The sequence below is a fragment of the Papaver somniferum genome, chromosome 4, assembly GCF_003573695.1.
Source record: "Papaver somniferum cultivar HN1 chromosome 4, ASM357369v1, whole genome shotgun sequence".
Taxonomy (NCBI): domain Eukaryota; kingdom Viridiplantae; phylum Streptophyta; class Magnoliopsida; order Ranunculales; family Papaveraceae; genus Papaver; species Papaver somniferum.
Genome location: NC_039361.1, coordinates 138,077,390 through 138,082,932, shown reverse-complemented (window position 1 = coordinate 138,082,932; position 5,543 = coordinate 138,077,390). Strand labels below are relative to the sequence as shown.

Below are 5,543 nucleotides of genomic sequence, written 5' to 3'. Positions count from 1 at the left end.
TCGAAGGATCTTGAGGTTTGGAAAATTTACTAATTATGGAAGATTAAGGATAGCGTCATCTATCACCAACATAGTCAGCGACTGGCAAGAAAAAAGGCATGGAGGAATATCAGATAAAGACTTGAGAATAAGCTCTTCAACTTTATGTTATAGTACAATAGAAACCCATCAATAAACCCTAGATGAAATAATATGATAATTAGAAGAGAGGAAGAATTTCTTTATCGGAGGATAATCAACATCTTGCCGAAAAGACAACACTATATCCACAAATCTCATGAATGCATCAGCCTCAATTTCATAAACACACCTACTCTGCCAATCTAGAAAATCAATAATTTGAGTGGAAGTACATAGATACCTCAACTTTGTAGATAGCGTTCTTGTGGAAATGATAGATTTGATAGGAAGAAATGAGAAAATGTGATGAATAAGGTGTTCAGGTAACTCACTGATACGATCCTTTTTCTCTTTCTCTTCTAGCTTGACTTCTCAGAAACACCATTTAAATGATCTTCTACTACTACGAATATGATCTTCTATGTTTGGAAACCTTCTTGCACTCTGCAATTAGTAAATCCTAAAAAGAACGAAAGAAAAAGAGAGAATTTAATAATTTCTAGAAATTGAATTGAGATTTTTGAAGTTTAGGATATAAAATTAACATATAATCAAGAACAAAAAAATCAGATTTAACAACCTCAAAATGATCAGAGATATGATTTCAAGTACGAAGAACTAAACCCCTCCCTAAATCGTCATTTCTGGACTGGATTGAGTACGAAAAAGAAATGGTCAGTACTTGGTACTCTAAAAATGAGAAAATGGTTTGTAATCTTTGCACTCACATTTTATATTTTAGCAGCCATATGTGACAGCACAACAAATTCCAAGTCTAGGAAAATATAGTTTATGATCTAATGGCTGAAAACGTGCTAGCTTAGGAAGCTGCTGCGCCATGTCGTGCGGGGTAGCATTAGCCATGGATTTTTAACCAATCAGGAAAGTCTGGAGTTTCTGTTTGTTCGGGCACGTCTAGAAAATTTTTGAAATTTTAGTTCATCTCTTGGATAGTTGAATTTTAAGGAAGTAATGATCAAATATGTGGGTTACAGAGCTGCCTCTTGGACGACCTTCATAATCTCACGTATGATAAATAATTCATTTGTAGTGTTCAAGTGTGGATTTTCAGTCAAATCAGCACAACTAACTGATGACCCTGACACTTACATTGACCCGTCAGTTAACGAGTTCGATTCTCGCACGTATGCGCAAATACTGAAGGAATGTACTGCCACTAATGATCCAAATAAAGGGAAGAATCTGCATTGTAATATCATCAAGAAAGGAAATTACTTAGATTATTTTGCTTGGAATATTCTTTTGACTATGTATGTGAAATCAGAGTTAATAAGTGATGCACAAAGACTGTTTGATGTAATGTTTGAAAGAAACACGATCACGTATGTTACTTTAATTCAAGGGTATATGCAATCTGTCCAATATGTTGAGGCATTTGAGATGTTTATAAGATTGCATAGATAAGGACATGAACTTAACCCGTTTGTGTTTACTAGTATTTTGAAGTTGTTTGTGAGTATGGAATTCGTGGAACTTTGTTTGCGAGTTCATGCTTGTGTTTTTAAGCTTGGACATGACAGTAATCCGTTTGTTGGGACTGCATTGATTGATACTTATTCTATAAGTTGGAGTGTGGATGATGCAAGAGAAGGTTTTGATGGGTTACTTGAAAAGGATATGGTTTCTTGGAGTGGGATGATAGCTTGTTATTCTGATAATGGTTACTTTGAGGAAGCTTTGGAGATTTTCTGCTGTCTGAGGAGGATGGGATTGAAGCCAAACAATTTTACTTTTGATAGTTCCCTTAAGGCTTGTGTGGGTTTGGGGTCTCCCAGGATTGGTAAATGTATACATGGATGTGCTTTAAAAAGTCATTTTGAGCGTGATCCTTACGTTATTACTGCTTTGCTTGATTTTTACACCAAGTGTGAAAATTTTTGTGATGCCCTGAAGGTCTTTGAAAAGACACCTCAAAAGGGTGTGATTCTTTGGAGTTTCATGATATCAAGATATTCTCAGAGTGGTTGAAGCGAAAAGGCTGCAGATCTCTTTAATCAGATGAGTAAAGCTTTTGTGGCTCCAAATCAATTCACGCTTGCTAGTGATTTACAAGATTTTGCAACGATTGAGTGTATAATATTAGGGGAGCAAACCCATTGCCATGTTATCAAAGTCGTGATTGATACAGATATCTTTGTGTCAAATGCTCTCATGGATGTGTATGCTAAATGTCAAAGAATGGTAGATTTAGAGAACATCTTCTTCAATTCTGTGCAGAGAAATGATGTTACATGGAACACAATGATTGTTGGGTATGCACAGTGGGGGAAAGGGGAAGAGGCATTGAGACTCTTCTTAAGGATGATAGATGCCCAAGTTAAGCCAACCCAAGTTACATATTCAGGTATTCTTCGAGCTTGTGCAAGCTTGGAAGCATTAAAGCCAGGAACTCAGATTCACGGCTTAATTCGTAAAACTGTTTTTGACAGGGATAAGATTTGTTGGGAATGGTTTGATAGATATGTATGCAAAGTGTGGTAGTATCAAAGAGGCCCGTTTAGTATTTGACACAATGGATAAGTTGGATGTTGTCTCATGGAATTCAATGATGTCAGCGTATTCTTTACATGGTTCAGGTGAAGATGCTCTGAAACTTTTCGGGAAAATGAAGGAAAAGAAAGTTCGACCCAACAAGATAACCTTTATTGGTGTCATATCAGCATGTAGTAACACGGGACTAGTGGATGAGGGATGGTCATATTTTAATTCCATATATACTGACTATGGCATCAAACCATGTATTGAGCATAATACAGAAATTGAACAACTCTTTAACTAGTTCCATTTGAGTCATTTGAACTAGTTATGTTTAAGATGATTAAGGTTGATATGAGAGTAATCATATGGCTAAACTCGGTTAACTATTTGTGAACCAACATGGTGTACACATTTGGGTACGGTTACATAAACCTAAATGAGGGTACATTTCATTTGTGTGTAACAAGCTAAGTTCGATCTAATGGTTGAAAGATATTAGCTTGGTTGAATCAGGTTTTTCATCTAACAGTGAATATTGAATGATTTTTTACCAAGGTAACTTCGATTGCAAACCCTGATTCGAAAATTATATAAAGGATAACTCTAGAAACTGGGAAACCTAATCCCCACACCTGATGTGTGTTACTAGATGCATAACTAGAGTCTATTCTCCTTTAACCTTAAGTTTCTTATCGATACCCTGTAGGTTAACAACTTGAAGACTTCATTGGGGTTGTGAAGCCAGACCTAACTATTCTCTTTTTAGTGGCGTGATATGATCTTGCTGTTTCTATCGTGATTGAGCGTAATCGTAAGATTGGTGTTAGAGCATTGCTCGGTCGAACTGGCATGCGTTGATATCTCAAGCATGTTTGTCAATATTAGTGATCAAAAATATATGTCTTGATTTCTAGTTTACTTATGACTAAGTCTCGGTCTAGGATAGTTAAGTATAGTTGATCTCCAGACTCCATGGCGATTATCTTATGAAGACGAAGAACTACTCAAGGAACCAGTGGAACTTCATCCGACCAAAAAGTATGTGGAGACTTGAACTCATCAGTCACTCAAAAGTCTATCTAACCTATCTCCTACTCTTGAGACAAAATTCGTATAAGTATGATAGTTTTCATACATACACATTTGCTATTTCGAGCCGAGCTTACTCGCCTATCTTTTTCTCGAAATATGTGTTGGTAAGATTTTGCTTTAACCATTTTCATCTTTACCCGTGACGAAATTCATGATGACGTTTCAATCTTGAAAATAGCTTTGATGACGATAGTCGTGAATAACGATTGTTATAACATTATAAAAGAATGTTTCAATGATTTAAATATAGAGTTGAGATTACGTAACCAACTATGGATATAAGCATATATAGTGTGTTCGCACATTAGTGTATAAATCCATGTGCCGGAAACCAAGTGCGTGTGTTAGAGCATTGCTTGGTTGAACCCACCAAGCATTGGTATGTCAAGTTTGGTTGCCATATTTTAGTGAATCAAAACTCATGTTAAGAGTCGCTTGATTATGTACTAGAGTCAACTTCGTATAGGTTAGATTAAAAGTATCAGGATATGAGACATTAAAAGTATTGCAAAGTCTTGAAGATGTGAATAAACAAGATTTACAACGACAACAATCATCCTTCCACTTGAGGTTAATGATATTTGACTTGAACTGTTTCATTCCCTAACGTATCTTTCAAGTCGTGCATATTGAAAACATAACTGCGAAGCATATTTGAACTCTAGATAGACATAGTATTAAGGAATACAATACGAGGTTTATTTCTTAACCATTAAACTTTGTAGATAAGACATCGCCATAATCAATTGAATGCTATTTTGATTATGTATGGGTATGAGGTGTGGATTTCATCCTAGGGAACAATGTTTACATGTGTTCTAAGGAAGTAAGTTCATAAACTTGTTTGTGGACCGAAAAGGAAATATCCAGGTGTTATTGGTTTTGTTATTCATTGCATATCTTATGAAAAACCAATATGTGTGATAGAGTATAACCGCTCACAACTTGTTGTGTTCTTTGTAGAACTATTCACAAAGGCCTGACTTATGTATTGGTATAACTTTTATTAGTAAAACCGATCTTAAGTAATCACCTGTGGTATGATCGGGTTTGTGTGTCTGAACAATTTTGGGAGAGGGGAACCGATCCTAGTAAGGGGTGAAGTACATCACAAGGGTAACCGATCCTTGTATGGGGTGCAACAAGGTTTATAGCCGAAAGGGGAATCGATCCTATGGACATGCGCAACACGTTTTTTGGCAAAGGGGAACCGATCCTATGGACATATGCAACACATATAAGTTAGATACCATATATATGTGGGGAACCGATCCTAGTACCTAGTCAACCGAATTTTTGAAAAGCTAGTGTGACTATGCACAATACTTAAATGGAGGTAGAACCGAAACTTGTTTTGGTAAAACCGTTACACCCATGATTGTGATTAAATGTTGGTTTGATCAATCACAAAGTAAAGTTGTCGACACACTTTGAACACGTGCTGTGAATGTTTATTTCTTTAATTGTTCAAAGATATTCCTTAACGGCTAAGGGAAGAGAATCCCAGGATCGAAACATAAGTAAGTTAAGAATCTTTTAATTAAGGTTATTAATTTTATTTTGTAGGGAAATTACAGAATTAGTAATGTGCATTTACTAATTTGATTTTCCGGGAGATTTCGATCATTATTTTTGGACAGAGCATTTCCAGGAATTATGGAAACCGAATTTGAGCTTTAATTATTATCTTGAGAATATTTTCGGTTTTGGAAATTCCTTGGTGTCCAAACTTCCTTGTCTATAAATACTTGAAGTTTGCGTTTCTAGAAAACAAATCCTTCGTAGCAACAGATTTACTCTTTTGTTGTTGTTACTGGTGTAGCCGCTTATTC

General features: G+C 35.8%; 1 pseudogene; it reads left to right on the top strand.

Moving 5' to 3' along the window:
- Positions 1-1,092: 1,092 nt before the first annotated feature.
- LOC113273186 lies at positions 1,093-2,920 on the top strand (annotated as a pseudogene).
- The last annotated feature ends 2,623 nt before the right edge of the window (positions 2,921-5,543 follow it).